The sequence below is a fragment of the Bombina bombina genome, chromosome 5, assembly GCF_027579735.1.
Source record: "Bombina bombina isolate aBomBom1 chromosome 5, aBomBom1.pri, whole genome shotgun sequence".
Classification (NCBI taxonomy): domain Eukaryota; kingdom Metazoa; phylum Chordata; class Amphibia; order Anura; family Bombinatoridae; genus Bombina; species Bombina bombina.
This window is the reverse complement of record NC_069503.1, coordinates 1047837830-1047859409: the sequence shown is the minus strand read 5'-3', so window position 1 is coordinate 1047859409 and position 21580 is coordinate 1047837830. Positions and strand designations below refer to the sequence as shown.

General features: G+C 39.0%; 1 pseudogene; it reads left to right on the top strand.

Annotated features, from left to right (window-relative positions):
* The first annotated feature begins 19819 nt into the window (after positions 1-19819).
* Positions 19820-19938, top strand: LOC128661814 (uncharacterized; annotated as a pseudogene).
* The last annotated feature ends 1642 nt before the right edge of the window (positions 19939-21580 follow it).

The window sequence follows — 21580 nt, the reverse complement described above, 5'->3', positions numbered from 1 at the left end:
GGTAACATTAATTATAACAAGGTCAAGTTTGAAATAACCTTCCCTTAACAGTATTACAGAGGTTCAACCAAAACTTTACATTTTATAAAAATATAATTCCATGAATTAAGGAAATCATTAAATAGCATAAAACACAGAGGATAAATGGAGAAAATGTAAAAATGTGTTAAATAAAACCATGCTGATTTGAACTCATAATCTTCTTTTCCTAAATATATACTCTTGAATACTACTTTTACTTTTATAACCATGTGGTATGTGCTGTTGATGTGTATCAACACATACCACATGGTTATAAAAGTAAAAGTGGTATTCAAGAGTATATATTTAGGAAAAGAAGATTATGAGTTCAAATCAGCATGGTTTTATGAGTAATATGTCAAACAAAGATAATTCGATTCTATGAAGCAGTAAGTAAAAATATAGATAAAGGTGAGTCAGTTTATATGATTTACTTGGCTTTAGCTAAGGTTTTTGATACAGTGACACATAAGAGATTATTGTAAAAGAATTAAGGGACTTGGAATTGCTAAAAATATTAGCTCATAGATAAATAACTGGATAAAAGACAGGGAGCAATGTGTTGTAGTAAATGGATCATACTCAGAGAAAAGTAATTCATGGGGTCCCTCAGGGATCAGTGCTAGGCCTTGTTCTTTTTAATATTTTTATAAATTACTTGGAGTAATGATTATATAGCAACATATCTATTTTTGCAAATGACACAAAGGTGATTAGATCAGTTCAGGGTGTAATTGCTTTACAAGGGGGATTTACAAAAATTGGAGGAATGGACTGGTAAATGGCAAATGAGATTTCATATTGGTAAATGTAAGGTTCAACATTTTGGACAAATAAATATGCAGGCTATCTATTATTTAAATGTGACTAAATGGTGGAGGAAAAGGATTTAGGCTTACTTATTGACATGAAGCTAACGTGCAATGCAAGGCAGTGGCTTCTAAGGCTAATAAGTTACTAATATGCACTAAAAGAGGCATAGAAGCAACGGGGCATAAAGCATAATTCTGTTGCTGTATAAATCTCTGGTTAAACCTGAACTTGAGTATGGACTGAATTAGAAAAAGTTTAGAGAAGGACCACAAAATTAATAAGGTGAATGGAGGATTTAAACTATGAAGAAAGTTTAGATAAATTGGGCCTGAGTTTGAGAGGAAATATGAGCTGTTTATTCCAAGGCAGTTGTTTGTGATATGAGGTCACAATTTAAGGCTACAGGAAAGGAGATTTAATCTCTAGCAATGTAAACAAATTTTCACAGTAAAAGCAATCAAATTGTAGAACTTCTTGCCTAACCCCTTAGTGACCAGAGCACTTTTCAATTTTCTGACCATTTGGGACCAGGGCTATTTTTACATTTCTGCGGTGTTTGTGTTTAGCTGTAATTTTCCTCTTACTCATTTAATGTACCCACACATATTATATACCGTTTTTCTCATCATTAAATGGACTTTCTAAAGATACCATTATTCTCATCATATCTTATAATTTACTATAAATAAATATAAAATATGATGAAAAAATGGAAAAAAAACACACTTTTTCTAACTTTGACCCCCAAAATCTGTTACACATCTACAACCACCAAAAACACCCATGCTAAATAGTTTCTAAATTTTGTCCTGAGTTTAGAAATATCCAATGTTACATGTTTTTGCAAGTTATAGGGCAATAAGTACAATTAGTACTTCGCTATTTCCAAACCATTTTTTTTTTTCAAAATTAGCGATTGTAACACTGATATCTGTCAGGAATCCTTGAATAACCCTTCACATGTATATATATATATATATATATATATATATATATATATATATATATATTTATCAAAGATTTTTATTGAGGTTTTAATACATTACAATATAGCAAGATACATGTTCTGACACATAATCAACAATTGCGGAAATATAAACCATAGTAATACAGGTTTGAACAAAGACATCCAAATTTCCAACTAAACATATAGCATTGAAACCTAATTTTTATGTTTTATCGAGATTATCATGGTACCTCTTTATCTAGATAAACTACCTACTAGAAAGATACTTGCAGTTGAACAGTTTAGAATAATAACATACTTTTAGTAATGAGAGATACAGTTTTTTACTCAATAAAAAAAGACTATAAATGATCCCCAATTTACCCCAAGGGTCTCTCTTGGACCTACTGAAACTGAAATTGATCAAGTATAGGGAATTAGCTAATTGTCATGGCCTCTTTTGGAACTTAGTACAAAGGAAATACTTGGCTTCTGATAACACTAAGGGGCCTATTTATTAAAGGTCTTGTGGACCTGATCCGACAGTGCGGATTAGGTCCGCAAGACCTTGCTGAATGCGGAGAGCAATACACTCTCTGCTTTTAACAATGCACCAGCAGCTCACAAGAGCTGCTGGTGCAACGCCGCCCCGTGCTGACTCGCGGCCACGGGGCCGCCAGCAGGGAGGTGTCAATCAACCCGATCGTACTCGATTGGGTTGATTTCCAGCGATTCCTGTCCGCCTCATCAGAGCAGGCGGACAAGGTTATGGAGCAGCGGTCTTTAGACCGCTGCTTTATAACTGGTGTTTCTGGCGAGTCTGAAGACTCGCCAGAAACACAGGCCCACAAGCTCCGTTCAGAGCTTGATAAATGGGCCCCTAAATGATAAACATAAATATATGGAAATACAAATAATTTGAGATATTCAAATGATGAAAAAAACTGAGAGAACCTTATGATGAGTGAGTCTAATGCTATGTTAGTTGACGTAGTGTGGGGATAAAACATTTGAGCAAAACTTAACCTACAATTTAATCAATAATCAAACATCCCCTACTCTAATGGTATCATAGGGAGCATCTCTGCTTAGATATGAGTAGTAATTATAGGTACCGAACTGAAACCCTTGCCCAAGTGCTTTTTGGGAACCATATGCTGAGGTAAACTAGTAGGGGCATAGCACTTATAGATATTCATCTTGTGCCCCCCCCAAAAATAATATCATACACAATCATTACCAGATGTTAAATGCAGGGAGAGGCAAACAATTTATAGAGGTGTGACACATTACATTAGGAGATAACATTGATTTCCCTCTATAGCCAATACCCATAAACCTTCTAATAAAGTAAAGTAATTGTTGTAGTATACCACCCCCGGAGTGTGTATGGCCCTTCTCAAAACAGGAAGATAAACTAGTGTTTGAGTATAATATGAGAAGGTTGCATACATTATCTGCAAGTGCTTGCACCAAATATACACATTTGTATACTTAAAGGATTACTTTCTGTTATAATTTTTAAGCTAAACAACTAACATATTAAAGTTAACAAACATTAATTAAAACCTACTGACCTATATTTTCTCCAAAACGAAGTTTCATGACGTTCTAAAAGTTATATCTTTTATTCGTCGATGATGTCACGTTATCCTGCCCACTATTTTCAGCACTGAGTGTTCAAAATACTTAAATAACTTTGTGTTTAAAGCGCCATTTTGAAACCTAGGCATTGTAAACGGATTGGTACAGAGCAGGGATACCCACGGAGTGGGTTTGGAAAACAATTAAATTTGCAGACAAGATTTCTGATATACGGTAGAGATATGTTAATGAAATGCTATTGATAAAAAGCGTATTTGGGGTAGTTAGTTAGTAACAGGCATAGAAAATATTTACTTACAGTGGCCCTTTAAGTAGAACTAGTGGTCTAAATGTGTAACTTCAAACCTAGGTGATTGTTTGATAATGGTATTCTGAGATCTGAAGGATCTAATAGGGGGGAATCATGGAAAGAAGACTTTCTCCCTTGCAACAAAATAAACTTTCGATTAGGAGCCATTAAGACTTACGACTGATCTAAGACTGCTTTTTATACCCTCTACACTATATGGCAGATTAGAGTAAACAATAGACTTTGAATAAGTAATATGGGAGGAAGACTCGATGTCTGCTGAGTGATAAAAGCAATAACAAGTCAGTTCTGAATTCTGCAATAGGTTAGATATGGATATCTATTAAATCTAACTTAATACCACTATAACAATAAAACTTTAAACATACAATGCGTTTAAGGTTATATACCAGGTAGATTTTCCTAAACCCTAATAGTTAGGGAGATCAGCAGAAGGGAAACCTCTGGAGCATAGACAGATCTCCTACTAACCTATACTACAGTCATCAAAGCTAGTCCACTTCAGCAACACCTTCATCCAACAGAAATTAAGCTGTATGTTGGTTGTAGAAAGCATATTGACTTCAGTACCGAGGGAACGTGAGAGCTGTATCAGTAAAGCTCTGGGTGAGTACTCTTGAGATCTCTCCGTGAAAGATAGCATGACAGACTGCGCCTCTGGTAGATTTTGGCCCCTGTTGAAATTAAACATTGCAGATCAACAAGAAGAACCGGTATAATCCTCCGGCTGGTGACAAGAATAGCTAGCTCCAGCGGGTCAGCCGCCCCCCTCCGGAGACTGGTACGGCAAAGGACAGAGGAAGCTCACACATACACTCTGAGTTGGAATACCCATGTTTTCGCTGATCTCTGTAGGTAATGGGATAAATGTGGGCTGTGCGTCTCGAGTTGGCTTTGCAGTTGACTCCTCTTGTGCAACGTTATTATCTTCTCTAGCTTCGGGAGAACGTATGATTGCTAAGAGATGATTGAATCTGTCAGTCATCAAAATTTCTAAACCTTCTAGCGGGGATTTCACAGAATCAATGTCTTCCTCCATGTTCTATCCCCAGTCTGAAGGCACCCAGCCTCGGGAGAGCTAACAGTTTTCAATTAAAGGAACATTAAACACTAAATACATGCTAGATAGAATTATACATTCAAAGAAAAGATTAGTCCATGAGTAACATGTAGATGTATTTTTTAAAGTTTCATTAGTTGTTTAAAAAGTGACAAAATAAGTGTAAAGTTTTAGTGTCTATAAAACACTGGGAGCTGCCATGTTGTAACTTGTGTTACCTTCTCTGCTATTAGGGTCAGTTATAAATAGGTCACTAGAGTGTGCAGCCAATGGTTGTGCTGGATTTAACAGTGTTCTGCACTTCCATTTCTAACAGGAACTGAAAAGCTCAGAATTTCAGAATGGAATTACAGGCAAAGAGGACAAAATAAATAATGATAGTATATTGCAGAGCTGTTTTATATATACAATTTATCATTTTATATTACCATCTCAAATGTCTCTTTAAGTGTGGGATGAGAATTCAATAATTTAGCAGAGACACTGCTCTTGCTTTACCCGGGAATCCGGGGGGAGGTTGAAATCTGCATGTTAGGCCACCACCATGATTCCAACCATCCAGATCAGTCCACAAAGGTTGTTGTGTCTCATAAAAAAATACATATTCTTAAAAAGATCTTATTTTATGTGCTTGAATAGTGCATTCTCTAGCATAGATTAGCAAGCATTTCAGAGATAATTGGCGGGTTATCCTGTAATCACTTGGAGCTTCTGATTTTTCACTCCTTCACGGCTGCCGCCTGGACACGCCCCCACATGTATATATTTTTTTTTAGTAGACAACCCAAAGTATTGATCTAGGCCCATTTTGGTATATTTCATGCCAACATTTCACTGCCAAATGCGTTCAAATAAAAAAAATTGTTCACTTCTTCACTCACTTTTTCACAAACTTTAGGTTTCTCTCTGAAATTATTTACAAACAGCTTGTGCAATTATGGCATAAATAGTTGTAAATGCTTCTCTGGGATCCCCTTTGCTTAGAAATAGCAGAGATATATGGCTTTGTCATTACTTTTTGGTAATTAGAAGGCTGCTAAATGCTGCTGTGCACCACACTTGTATTATGCCCAACAGTTAAGGGGCTAATTAGGTAGCTTGTAGGGTTAATTTTAGCTTTAGTGTATTGTAGTAAACAACCCAAAGTATTGCTATAGGCCCATTTTGGTATATTTCATGCCACCATTTCACCGCCAAACGCGATCAAATAAAATAAATCGCTAACTTTTTCACTAAATGTAGGTTTCTTACTGAAATTATTTACAAACAACTTGTGCAATTATGGCACAAATGGTTGCAAATGCTTCTCTGGGATCCCCTTTGTTCAAAAATAGCAGATATACAGTATATGGTTTTGGCGTTGCTTTTTGCTTTTTAGAAGGCCGCTAAATGCCGCTGCGCACCACATTTGTATTATGCCCAGCAGTTAAGGGGTTAATTAGGTAGCTTGTAGGGTTAATTTTAGCTTTAGTGTAGAGATCAGCCTCCCACCTGGCACTTCTCACCCCCTGATTCTTCCCTGACCCCCCTCAAACAGCTCTCTTTCCTCCCTCCCTCCTCACCGCCAGTATGCTAGTATTAAAATAAAAAGCTTTTTTTTAATATATTGATTCTGCAGTGTTGGATCCCCCTTAGCCCCCAACCTCCCTGATCCCCCCTATACAGCTCTCTAACCCTCCCCCATCTACCTATTTGCCACCATCATGGGTACTGACAGCTGTCTGCCAGTACCCAGTTTGCCCCCAAGAATGTGTTTTTAAATTTTTTATGCAGAATAAAATATTTTCTGTAGTGTAGCTGCCCCCCCAGTACCCTTCCCACCCCTCCCCCTCCCAGATCCCTTGCCCAACATTTATTATTCCCCCTCCCTCTCCCTTCTTCCTATATTTTCCTGCCTCTCCTGGTATGCCTTCAGCATGTTCACATGAAAGTTCCGGCGGACCCGTTCATCTGAGCATTTGGCTACCAGGTAGGTCGTATCGCAGAGTTGTTCTACCACTCGGTAGGGTCCCTGCCAGGAAGCCTGTAGCTTGTTTGGTTTTACAGGCTTCAGGGCCAGGACCTTTTGCCCTATATCTGTGTGGTTATGGGCATTTCAGTCGTACCACCGCTTCTGCTTATATTGGGCTACCTGAATGTTCTCTCGTACCATAGTGGCAAGGTCCTTCAGTCAATACCAGAAATCCAAGACATACCCCACTATGGAGTGTCCTTCCTCCGCAACTGAATCTTCCCAGTTGACTTTATGTAAGTCTAGGGGCCCCCTCACCCTCTGGCCATACACTAATTTAAAGGGGGAGAACCCAGTGGATTCCTGAGGCACCTCTCAGTATGCAAACAGGAGGTGCGGCAGGTTTCTCTCCCAATCTTTGTGAGAGGCTGTGAAAATCCGAAACAGTTGCTTCAAGGTCCTGTTGAACCTCTTACGCAGCCCAATAGTCTGGGGGTGGTATGAAGAGCTCGGCAGGGGTCTTATCCGCAAAGCTGCCATAGCTGCTGAGTGAGCTCAGCAGTGAACTGGGTCCCTTGGTCTGAGATCACTTCCCGGGGAAACCCACCATGGCAAATATCCGGAGCAGTGCATCGGACACTGTCTCCGCCTGGATATTGGATAGGGGCCCACCAGTGGAGGAGCCAGAGCTGCATTGGAGTGGCCTGCTGGGCAATGTTTGGGTGAAACCTGATGCCGAGCATCCAAAAACTGATCAGCCAGAATGGCAGCCTGGTCGACTGTTTTGGGCCTTGCCCAGTCTCATACCTCCAGAGGGGAGTGATCGTAAAAGTGTTCAAGGAGAATGAGCTTGGAGGCCTAGGCCAGGGTGGTTACTTGGCATCCTTCAAACCAGAAGTCCAAGGAGCGGGTGAATTGGTGTGCCCACTCCATGAAAGGCTGCCCCTCTTTCTTCCTTAGTCCTTGAAACTTCAGCCCGGTGAGTCTCGGGCATGAGGGAATGCCGGGCTATGATGCGTGCCTTTACCCGTCCTTTTGGTCCTCTAAGGGGATAGCTTGGAAGGCATCCAAGGCTCTCCCTGATAACTTCCCAATCAGGAGGGTCACTCGGTTGGCACCAGTGATTCCATGCAGCTGGCACTGAGTCTCGAAGACCTGCAGGTATCGATCGATCTCCTCTTCACCATCTTTAAAGGCTTGAAAAGCCTCATAGGGTAGCTTCTTTGGCAGGGAAGGAGACTCCAGGGGGACTGGCACAGCTCCCCCCATAGACTTCTGGACTTCTAGCATTTTGAGACTAGTGGCGTTGCGATTATCTGAATGCTAACTTCTGCGGGTGGTCCCATAGAGAGCCAATTGCCACTGGATCTCCTCTTCTGGAGCTTGGACGTGGTTGTGCCCCCAGTTGATGCCTCTCTGGGCCGGTCACTGCTCCGACTGCTGCCGTGCTCACTAGCCGGCTTGCTGGCTCGATCGCACTTCATCAGCTCGGCGATGATCACTGCCTTTGACTTTGACAGTCCAATGCCTCTATAGGACGCCGCCATAGGAGTCACAGTCCCATAGAGCCCCCACAGTACCTAGGTCATGGTTTCAGGGTGATCCCGGGGGAGCGGCAGCACTTCCAGGGTGTCATTGGAAAGCTCTCGGTCCTCAGATGCCACAGTCCAGAAAGTGCTCTGTGAACAGTTAGAGCTGCTGTAAAGCTGCAATTTGAAAAAAACAAAACACAATAGCCAATCAGCAGTGCTGAGGTCTTGCATTGTTTTGCTTTGATCTCATGAGATTTCCCAGTAAACTTCCTTAAACTGAATAGGAAAATAACATGACTGTGTCTGCACATTGTAGATGCACACTCCATTGGAAGTCCTGGGACTAAAGTCTCTTTACAGTGTGGTGCGAATATTTAGGACATTTTGAGATAAACATCTTCCTTTTTTACATTGAGATCTTCATTTATTTTCTAGTCAGCTTTTGTTATAGCTATGCTGCATCACGTTCAAGTGCTTCAACTTTTGGGTATCATGTCCCTTTAATTAAACATTTTATATATCAATCTCAAGAGAATTAATGTCCATTGAAAGTATGCAGAAATTCCCTTTACATGTACATTCCTCTACTAAGAAGCAAAAACTAAAATAGAAATTCATTTTCAATTTGATTTGACTGTGTTACATGTTGATTATAGTAGGTTGGAAATCTTTAAAAAAAATCTCTGGGCTCCAGTAGGAATTTTTTTACGACATTTTCTGATGGAATAAGATGAGGGCAAACGTTATCTGCAATTACATATGAAGAAAAACTGCCTTGGGGAGCACATAAAGATGTTGCCAAAGTAATATTTCTAGACACAAATATTCTTTTAGTCTTCACTTTTGAAAGATATCTAATATCAAGTGCATGGGTTTGATACTACAATTTTTTAAATCCTATCAGTCAGGTTTACATAGATATACTGTATATATAATAGTAACAATTTAGATACTCTCTGGGCGGCTTATTTGCTCTATTTGTTAGTTTTCTTCTTATTGCTGATGAATATTTTGCTCCTTCCCAATTACACCAAATTAATTATTTACTCTAGGATTTAATAACTGTAACACAAATATTCCAATTTGTTCTAATTATGAGGAAATGAATAAACTGTATATATCTGTGATTATTTCCAACCTCTCATTTCTTTGACTTGTCTTACTAATGAGTTTTTGCTGCTTAAATATGAATATAGCACTCTCACACTCTTGCAGGCCATGACAGAATAATTGGATCAGACTTCGAAAGGTCAAGATGATTTAATGGACTATATTCATTATATTTATATTTTTTTCCAAATGAAAGAAACCTCGTTTGAATGACTAGGCAGGAGAAATTAAAATATGCTTATTATACATACATTTTTGGTGTTAGTTGATAATTATCCTTTGTGGTCAATTACAGTCTATAGGCAATTTGTTTCTGAGATGGCTTTTGGCTTTGTGACTGAATTGGTTGTTGAGTTTCTTGGGTGATCACAATAAAAAATCGATTTGTTAAAAGCCCACAGCCCTGAATGCCTTTTCAAAAGAAAAGCTCCAGAAAATGCCTTTATGTGTATTAGGTACCTGTTCTTCATATAGAAACTGGGAGGTCACCCAAAACTGACATATAATATAGCCTATTCACACCTCTTAAGATTACAGTGAAAGTCTATTCAAGTAAACCCCTTGTTTACTGTGCAAGGGAAATACTGATTTAGATGTTTAAGATTAACCTATTGTAATCCAAATCCATCCTACCCACTGATTAACCATATGAATGCAATATGTATCTTGGCATGATCAGCAAACAAACAAATGTCATGTTTTATTTTTGATTGTAAGTCACACATGCACTGTTGTGTTTGTTACTAAGAGTATTTTCATTTTCAAAACCATGTTTTAAAAGAAGATCACGCTATTGTGAGTTCCATCGGAATCTATTGCAACCATTTATATCCACACCACTGCTATACCATCTAAAAGCATATTGTATGTTGGCATGATAAACAGACGCATACCATTTTTCTCTCATCTTATGGTTGTTTTTAAACTTTCACAGATATTGTTTTTTTTACAATATTCATTTTTATTGTTTTTTTAAAAGATCATTTCTATTTTGTTATGTCCTTAAAAAAAGATTTCAATAGGAAGGAATTATAATATCTTCTTATAATGTACTTTAAAATTACTGAAACTGTGAAGCGTGAACCCGCTCCCTTGCAACATTGTATCATCGCTTGGAAGATACTTAAGCGAGATTGTGCCTTCATGATCGAGTTTTATAAGGGACACACCTCTATGCATGCTAAATCCAAACATGGTACATTATTCAACTCATGATCATAACGGCACGTTCCAGTTTACAAGTTCAGTGATACCATGCATGTTAATAGGCCTCTACAATGCCTTCTGTGGCCATTTCACAGTGTTTTGCTCATATGCAAGATAATAGACTGTTTCCAAACAGCTGGGAAATGGTTGCAAAGATTTAGAAAATGCCCTTTGGATTATTAATCAAGTGCTTTGAGGGATCCTATTTGAAAATTCAAAAGTGGCATAGAAAAAGTGTTGAAAAGTGACAGAAATCAACCCGATCGAATACGATCTGGTTGATTGATACCCCCTGCAAGCGGCCAATTGGCCATGAATCTGCTGGTGCAATGATAAATGCTGAGAGCGTATGCTGTCGGCATTTAACGATGTGCAGCGGACATGATCAGCTATATCGGATCATGTCCGTTCGTACATTAATAAATTGACCCCATAGAATTGAAAAGTCGCCTTTTCTGCCAGCAAAAGAGTCAAAAAGGCTTTAGATGATAGATTGTGATCAAGGCCTATGCTAGGAAATTAACCTTATATATGAAATTGACTGGCATAGTGCTAACTGCTGTATTGCACTGATGGCTTTGTGAGTTTAAACACCCACTGCTCCACTGTTTTAAATCAAAATATAAAAAAAATGCTCAAAAAATGCTCAAATGCCTTTTAATAAAAGTTAATTAAAGGGGAAAAGTATAGTTGTATGTGATAATATTAATATGCTAACCATTGTTAAACACACAAACATACTCAAAGAAAATCCTGCTTTTAAAAATGATATCTTCAATATGTAGCTAATAGTTGGTTAGATTACAAGTGGAGTGCTAATTACCTCTTTTGATAGAGTTGTACCTGCGCTATAAATAAGCCTTTTGCACTCTTCGGGTTGCGCTAATACTATGTGTTGAAAGTAAAATGCTATCGCTACAGCACTAAACTCACAAGCGCAAAAAGCAGAACTCTATTGCACGTGCCATAACCTATTCCCCTATAGAAGTCAATGGAGAAACAAAAGTGGAAAAAACTAAGGCCTAGATTTAGAGTTCTGCGGCCAAAGGGGTGCCTTAGCTACGCATGCTTTTTTTCCCCCGCACCTTTTAAATACCGCTGGTATTTAGAGTTCACAGAAGGGCTGGGTTTTCAGTGCGTTAGGCTCCAAAAAGGGAGCGTAGAGCATAATTTAACGCCACTGCAACTCTAGATACCAGCGGTGCTTACGGACGCGGCCAGCTTAAAAAACGTGCTCGTGCACGATTCCCCCATAGGAAACAATGGGGCATTTTGAGCTGAAAAAAAACCTAACACCTGCAAAAAAGCAGCGTTCAGCTCTTAACGCAGCCCCATTGTTTTCTATGGGGAAACACTTCCTACGTCTGCAACTAACACTCTAACATGTACCCCGAGTCTAAACACCCCTAACCTTACACTTATTAACCCCTAATCTGCCGCCCCTGCTATCGCTGACACCTGCATATTTTTTTTAACCCCTAATCTGCCGCTCCGTAAACCGCCGCTACCTACATTATCCCTGTGTACCCCTAATCTGCTGCCCCTAACACCGCCGACCCCTATATTATATTTATTAACCCCTAATCTGCCCCCCACAACGTCGCCTCCACCTGCCTACACTTATTAACCCCTAATCTGCCGAGCGGACCGCACCGCTACTATAATAAAGTTATTAACCCCTAATCCGCCTCACTCCCGCCTCAATAACCCTATAATAAATAGTATTAACCCCTAATCTGCCCTCCCTAACATCGCTGACACCTAACTTCCATTATTAACCCTTAATCTGCCGACCGAATCTCGCCGCTACTGTAATAAATGGATTAACCCCTAAAGCTAAGTCTAACCCTAACCCTTAACACCCCCCTAAGTTAAATATAATTTTTATCTAACGAAATAAATTAACTCTTATTAAATAAATTATTCCTATTTAAAGCTAAATACTTACCTGTAAAATAAACCCTAATATAGCTACAATATAAATTATAATTATATTATAGCTATTTTAGGATTAATATTTATTTTACAGGCAACTTTGTATTTATTTTAACCAGGTACAATAGCTATTAAATAGTTAATAACTTTTTAATAGCTAATATAGTTAAATTAATTACAAAATTACATGTAAAATAAATCCTAACCTAAGTTACAATTAAACCTAACACTACACTATCAATAAGTTAATTAAATAAAATACCTACAATTACCTACAATTAAACCTAACACTACACTATCAATAAATTAATTAAATACAATACCTACAAATAAATACAATTAAATAAACTAACTAAAGTACAAAAAATAAAAAAGAACTAAGTTACAAAAAATAAAAAAATATTTACCAACATTAGAAAAATATTACAATTTTAAACTAATTACACCTACTCTAAGCCCCCTAATAAAATAACAAAGACCCCCAAAATTAAAAAAGTTCAAAACTCTTTTACCTCACCAGCCCTGAAAAGGGCCCTTTGCGGGGCATGCCCCAAAAAATTCAGCTCTTTTGCCTGTAAAAAAAAACATACAATACCCCCCCAACATTACAACCCACCACCCACATACCCCTAATCTAACCCAAACCCCCCTTAAATAAACCTAACACTAAGCCCCTGAAGATCTCCCTACCTTGTCTTCACCATGCCAGGTTCACCGATCGGTCCAGAAGAGGGTCCGAAGTGTTGATCCAAGCCCAAGTGGGGGGCTGAAGAGTGACGTCCATCCTCGGGCTGAAGTCTGGATCCAAGCGGCGGCTGAAGAAATCCATCATCAGGCTGAAGTCTGGATCCAAGTGGCGGCTGAAGAAGTCCATCATCGGGATGAAGTCTTCTATGAAGCAGCATCTTCAATCTTCTTTCTTCCGGAGCCATCATCTTACAGCCGACGCGGAGCCATCCTTCTTCACCGACGGACTAACGACGAATGACGGTTCCTTTAAATGACGTCATCCAAGATGGCGTTCCTCGAATTCCGATTGGCTGATAGGATTCTATCAGCCAATCGGAATTAAGGTAGGAATATTCTGATTGGCTGATGGAATCAGCCAATCAGATTCAAGTTCAATCCGATTGGCTGATCCAATTAGCCAATCAGATTGAGCTCGCATTCTATTGGCTGTTCCGATCAGCTAAAGCTAAAATTTTAGGGTTAATTTTAGATTTAGTGTAGTGTAGTAGACAACTCAAATGATTGATCTAGGCCCATTTTGGTATATTTCATGCCACCATTTCACCGCCAAATGCGACCAAATAAAAAAAATCGTTAACTTTTTCACAATTCTAGGTTTCTTATTGAAATTATTTACAAACAGTTAGTGCAGTCATGGCATAAATGGTTGTAAATGCTTCTCTGGATCCCCTTTGTTCAGAAATAGCAGACATATATGCTTTGGCATTGCTTTTTTGTAATTAGAAGGCCGCTAAATACCACTGTGCACCACACTTGTATTATGCCCAACAGGTAAGGGGTTAATTAGGTAGCTTGTAGAGTTAATTTTAGCTTCAGTGTAGAGATCAGCCTCCCACCTGACACATCCCACCCCCTGAACCCTCCCTGACCCCCCTTAAACAGCTCTCTTCCCTCCCCCACCTCACAATTGTCATTGCCATCTTAAGTACTGGCAGAAAGTCTGCCAGTACTAAAATAAAAGGCATTTTAAGAAAAAAAAATGTTTAGCTATTCTGCAGTGTTGGATCCCCCTTAGCCCCCACCCTCCCCGATCCACCCCAAACAGCTCTCTAACCCTCTCCCCTCTACCTAGTTGCCTCCATCTTGGGTACTGGCAGCTGTCTGCCAGTACCCAGTTTGTTAAAAAAATGCCTTATTTATAAATAAATAAATAAATAAAAAATTAATTTTCTATAGTGCAGCTGCCCCCCTGATATCCCTACCCCCTCCCTCTCCCAGATCCCTTTCCAATTATTTATTTACCCCCTCTCCCTCCACCCCTTACACTTTTCTGTAGTGTTGTGGTCCCAGTCCCACCCACACACTCCCGGCCCCCTGTGCGCGCTCCTGTGCATCCGCGCGTGCACTTGTCCCCCGCTACCGGCACCTGAAAAAAAGTGGACCAGCGATGGGCCGCCCACCCATTTCCCTGTTATGGCTCCCACCCACCAACGATCGGCACCATCGCTGGCCAATGCAGAGAGGGCCACAGAGTGTCTCTCTCTGCATCATTGTCTAAAATAAGGCTATTGCAGGATGACTCAATATCGAGGCATCACTGCAATAACCTAAAAGCAACTGGTTGCGATCAGGATCGATTTTTAACAAAAGGTACAAAGAGAACAAAACAAATTAGATACTAGAAACAAATTGGAAAACTATTTACAATTGTGTGCTCTATCCAAATCCTGAAAGAAAAAATATATATAGCAGATCATGTCCGCTGCACATCGATAAATGCTGACAGCATACGCTGTCGGCATTTATCATTGCACCAGCTGTTCTTATGAACTGCTGGTGCAATACCGCACCCTTCAGATTTGCAGCCAATCGCTAGCAGGGGGTGTCAATCAACCCGATCGTATTCGATCGGGTTGATTTCTGTCGATTTCTGTCCACCGCCTCAGAGCAGGCAGACAGGTTATTAAGCTTGATAAATATACCCTAAAATCTTGTGAAATTACAGCAAAATCTCACAAGATCACAACAAAGCGAAGCGTGAACTCAACACTGATCATGCTGGTTTTTTTTTTACCAAGCAGATAAAAGTAGTAAGAGAAGCTGAATAATAACTACTCACAGAACAGTCACTCTGGTGAGTTGCTCTTAGTTTTTAAGAACAAAACACTGTTGCGTAGAATGTCCCTTTAAACTTCAAATAAGAGTGAATAATTATTTAGCCTTTTGCTGACCTCACTGATAATCCTTTTTAAAGGCAACACTTGTACAAACCAATAGACATGTGCATTCATTCAGACGAATGCACATTTGTCACGAAAATGGAATTTTTGTTTTTGTAAACGAAACAAACGAAAACAAAAATCCAAATCAATGCATCAACTAAAATGAAAGAAAAGGAAAAATACTGATGAAATATTTAGTATTCATTCACTGCTTTTACTTTTTTTTAAGGGTTAAATACTTACATGTAGCTAAAATACTAACCTTAATGTGCTCTGAAGAGTGCGCTAACCCGATCCTCATCTTGCCAGATTCCCTGCCGCGCTAATAGGAGACTTAGCTTGTTCGGCTCCCAGGACCTGCCCTTACTTTCCTCTGGGAACCGAGAGTGTCAAGTTAAGTATTTTTAGCTATAGGCAGTATTCCCTCAAAATTTTTTACAGCTGTGCAGACTTGCTAGCGGACCCATTTTTGGTTCAGAACCTGGGCTGCACTTGCTTATTGGTAGCTAAATGTAGCCACCAATCAGCAAGAGCTAGCCAGGGTGCTGAACCAAAAATGGGCTGGCTCTTAAGCTTACATACATTCCTACTTTTTCAAATAAAGATACCAAGAGAATGAAGAAAAAATGATAATAGGAGTAAATTAGAAAGTTTCTTAAAATTGCAAGCTCTATCTGAATCAGAAAAAAAAATGGGTTTACTATCCCTTTAAATCACTGAAAGCTTCACCGAAACATATATCTGCACCTTAATAAAAAATAATTGTAATAATACTAAAGTATTACCATAATATATGATAATGGGCCTATTCCCAAATAGATATTTAAACATAAATTTAATTTAGGGTTTATGATGTATGAGCATTTGTGCACTGTCATAGTAAGATATCCGAGAGTTGTCTATACAGGCATCAAACTGTTAAGTTGTCATACTGACAGACAACCACTAATCACTCAGAGTAGAAAGGTGTGAATCTGGTATCAGCATGTAGATTACAAGTGGAGCGCTAATTTATTGTTTGCCTGTAAACAGCAAATTTGCACGATAAATAACCAACCATTACAAGCTTGGTTGATTTAAAAAATGTCCCCCAATTGCCCCCAAAATAAAGAGATGTGTTCCTTTTATTAATAAAATAATAAAATATATGTGCATTTTTATTTTTAAAAAATACAACTGCACAAAGCAGTCTTAAGGGGTTAAAGTGGGGTGTTAGAAAAAAATGGCACTGAAAAATGCCTTTACATTGCGGTCTATAGGGACTGTGTTATTCCTATAAATATATAGTATACAGTATATATATATTGAGTAAGCAACAGAAAAAAGGCTGCAGCACAACACTTCACTTTGCAGTGCAATATTCTTTTACAAACAACTCCCAGCAAAAGAGTATGTTTCACACTGAGTAAAAGTCTAATATGCCTTATAGCCACCAATCAGCAAGCACTACCCAGGAGCTGAACCAAAAATGGGCTGGCTCCTAACTTACATCCCTGCTTTGTCAAATAAAGATAACAAGAGAACAAAGAATATAATAGGAGTAATTAGAAAGTGGCTTACAATTACATGGGTTTCACATCCCTTTAATAAATAATAGTCTGTCATTTTTGGAATGTGATCACTGTGACTTGCTGTCACTGTCATCACATGACCATGGGGCACTGTTGTGTGCATCACTGGACTGCCTCACTCCTGAGGCATTCAGTGATTGGCCACTGAGCCTGATAACAGAATACATCTTCCTATCTTTTGCTGAAGAGAGTTAATAAACTCAAAAGAGCTATCCAGAATTTTTTTTTTGTTTGTTTTTTTGCTGCACCCACCCCATAAAGGGGATTGCAATTGGAAGCAAAAAAGCATGATATATTGTATATCTATGTTGCATATCTTACCCAGAGTTCCCTGTTGCATTGGTAACAATGTATACAGAGAACTTCGGGGGGAGGGTTAGCGGGTAAAAAGCTTCCTATAAAAAAAGAAAAATGCATGTAAGTATTTTAATAAAATAATAATTCATATAGTATAAAATAAATTAAATAATAACCTGTGTTTTTTTAAAAAATGTGTAGATTTAAAGGGATAGTAAACCTAATTTTTTTCTTTCATGCAATTTTAAGCAACTTTCTAATTTACTCCTATTATCAATTTTTCTTCGTTGTCTTGGTATCTTTATTTGAAAAAGTAGGAATATAAGCTAAGGAGTCAGCCTGTTTGTGGTTTCAGCACCCTGGCTAGCGCTTGTGATTTGTGGCTACATTTAGCAAACCAATAAGCAAGTGCAACCCACGTCTGAACCAAAAATGGGTCGGCTCTTAAGCTTACAATCCTGCTTTTCAAATAAAGACACTAAGAGAAAGAAGAAAAATTGATAATAGGAGTAAATTACAAAGTTGCTTAAAATGGCTTTCTCTATCTGAATCATGAACTAAAAAAATTGGGTTTACTATCCCTTTAACCTTAACATAGCAATCATATGTTAAAAATGGTTATAATTAATCTTAACATAGACTTACTATGTTTAATTACACACATTTTTTTTTTAAAATGCAGAGGTTATTATTTCATTTATTTTATCGTGTTTTGCAGAGTCTTATTTCCTGATGACATCCTCATATCATTTTAGTTTCCTGCAGCCGTCTGTGCTGTGCAAGTCTCTTCATTCAGCTTTATAAATATGGCTTGTATTGCGCTTAATAAATTATGAACCTCCCATTGGATACATCTCCTCTCTGAAATCAGCCTTTCTGACATGTAACTAATAATGTTTTCTGTGAAGCTTCGGGGCAAGAGTTGCAGTCACAGCACACTTACTCTCTCCTTGGCACAATTAATTGTTCTATTTCGTTCACCCAGGGCGGCAGTGCTCTTAATTTTATAGGTTTAAAAAAAAGAAAAAAGATGAAATTGCTAATACTAAATTCACAAAAGTAAGATAGTACAGAGAATGATTGAAATAGAGATATATTATTAAATTCCAGTTGTTTAAATCTCAGGAGTGCAGAGGACTCTGCCTCAATTTAATTTCACCAACACCAGAGGGTATTAATGTTCCCCGTTCTTATGAGCAGAAGTGAATAGAAGAGCTCAATTATTAACTACTTAGTGTTAGACTGGTTACTTCTGCATATTAAAAAAAGGTTCTTTTCATCACCAAGTAGAAGTTCATTGTTTTAGTCTTTTAGTAATATAAATGTATGTGCATTAGTCATACACATTGCAGGGTGGCCTGAAGCATGATAAAGCATTGTTTTATTAGCTATAGCTATGTAAATTGTTCTGCTTGTGCTGGGTCCTGCTTAACATTTCATATAACATACCACAGATGAGAATTAGAAAACATGGATAAAATATACTTTTAAACAGGAGATGTGTTTATAGAATTTTCAGTTTAACCATATCAAAAGAGGGTTACGAGCAGTGTTCCCTCTAAGGCCAGTTTTGTGTGCAGCCCAGCAGTGAAACAGGGAATAAGAGAACCATACCTTGCATCCTGCATTGTGCAGTGTTTGCTAATTGAAGGGTGCAGTTCCCTAATTAACTGTTTCTGGGCAGCACACAAAACTGGCCTAAGAGGGAACACTGGTTACTAGGTGTCCAGTATTCAACTGGACAGTCCAGTATTTCAGCAGGCTGTCCAGTAAAATCATCACAAAAATATTAGACACTTAAGTAGTCGGTTTTATTTTTGTTAAAGTCCCTGAGTGTTTGCAGAATGTAAAAGGCCTCAATGTATTACAAATATTGAGCAGAAAAAGTGAGGGTCAGTCAAGGGGTCAATTCATGTTCTGTTTACGTGTGTTACTGTTAGCCAAAGAGGAGCAATTATTTATTTTTATGTTATTGGCATCCAAGGGGTAAAATGACTGCTCATGGTGGGATCAAGAATGAGGGCTATAGTAGAGCTTTTTTGGCGGGGCATCGTGCAACCCTCCCTACCATTGCAATCAACGTCAGATTGTCCAGTATTTATGTGGGGGACAGATGGCAGCCCTAATCAAAAATGCATTACATGTGGTCTTCATGGTAATATTAAACACTAAATAAATGCTATATAGAATGAGGTATTCAAAGCAAAGATTAGCCTGAGAATAATAGGCAATGTCTCAGATCCTTGTGCTGTGGAAATAGTATCCCAGGGTTACAAATTAGGATTAAAGTCTTCCCCCCACAGGGACAGATTTATCCTGTCACTGTTGTCCTGAATCCAGGTGAAAAGAGAGGCCTTTTTAAGCTGCGTAAAGCACCTATCTTCCCTGGTAGTGATTGTTCCAGTTCCAGTAAAGGAACAGGGTCAGGGATTTTACTCTAATCTTTTTGTAGTTCCCAAAAAAGAGGGAACTTCCTCAAGGTACCGTCCTTCGAAATGGAAACTATTCGTTCTATTCTTCCTTTAGTTCAGGAAGGTCAGCTCATGTCGAGCCTATGGCGACACCACCCTGAATGCGCACTATCTTGTCTGATCTTGTAAGCTAAGCAGGGTCGGGCCTGGTTAGTTCTTAGATGGGAGACCGCCTGGGAATGCCAAGTGCTGTCCATAGACCTGAAGGACGCCTATCTCCAGATTCCCATTCACAGGGAACATCACCAGTTCCTAACGGTTTGCCTTTTTGGACAAAAATTACCAGTTTGTTGCCTTTCCATTTGGCCGTGCTATGGCCCCTCAAATTTTAGGTTCAGGGGACCCTTTTAGAGGTGGTCAGATTTCTGGGAATAGCAGTGGTGCCCTATCTGGACTAATGGTTGCTTCCATGGACATTATTCCTTTCATTTCCATCTGAGACCTCTACAGTTTTGCATGCTCATACAATGGAACAGGGACCACTTGGATCTCTCTCAGAGGATAATCCTAGACTTAATAACGTGAGTCTCTCTATCTTAAAATTTTCTCAGGATCATCTGTCTCAGAGAACTCTTGCTTCCTGAGACCATCTTGGGAGATTGTGACTTAGGCTTCCAGTCTGTCGGGCTAGGGAATAGTTTGAGGTACTTTAAAAACTCTGGGTCTTTGGACCAGAGAGGAGCCTTTTCTCCCAATAAACATTTTGGAACTGAGAGAAAGCTTCAATACTCTATCAGCTTGGCTTCAACTATGTTCGGTCTGATTTATCAGATTTCAGTCTGACATTTTCCTCATTGGCGTATCTTAACCTCCAGGGAAGACCTCTGAGTTCCTTAGTTATGAAGGAGGTGACTCACATTTTCACAATTCTCTCTTTTCTGAAATCCACTTTCCAGGGGTGTACAACTTGCAAGTGGATTTTCTGAGCAGACAGATCTTTCCTCCAGGGGAGTGGGTTCCCCATCCTTAAGTATTCTCATGGATATCCCTCAGGTGGGGGGTTCCAGAGTTGGATCTGATGGCGTCTCTTTTAAATGCCAAGCTTTCAAAGTATGGTCTAGGTCACAAGATCCTCAAGTAGTTCTGATAGATGCTTTGGCGGTTCCTTGGGTCTTCGATCTAGCATTCTTGTTCCCTCTGTTTTCTTCTTTCCTCGAATAATAGCTTATATCTATCAGGAAAGGGCGTCTGTGATTCTAATAGCTCCTGCTTGGTCTCGCAGGTTCTGGTTCGCAGATATGGTGTAGATGTCATTTCTTCTTCAGCTAGTGTAGGATAAAAAATATAAACTTTATTATTAATTCCAAAATAAAAATATAATGTTCCCAGGCAAAGGGCAAACACAGGAAGGACTGTCTTACTCGTTTCACGCCCCCTAGTGGCTTGTTTATGAATAAGCGCCACTAGGGGGCATGAAACGCATAAGACAGTCCTTCCTGTGCATGCCCTTTGCCTGGGAAAACTATATTTTTTATTTTGGAATTAATAAAGTTTATATTTTTTATCCTACACTAAATGAGCAGAGCCTGCAATTTGTGTTTACATACTGTTGCTTTACGGTCTGATCCGCCATCTGCTAAGGCTCTCCAGGTATGTTTGGGCAGCAGTAAGTGTTTAGTTGTGGTTTTGCACCGTTTGGAGTCTTTGACCGTGTACCAGAAACCCCCCCTAGATACATCATTTCTTCTTCCATGGAGGTTGTCTCTGAGGAAGGACCTTTTTACTTCGGGTCCCTTCCCCCTCTCAAATCTAAATTCTCTGAAGCTGACAGCTTGGTTATTGATCATCTAGGTTTACTAGGTGTGTTTTTTTCTAAGAAGGTCATTGCTACCATGCTCTG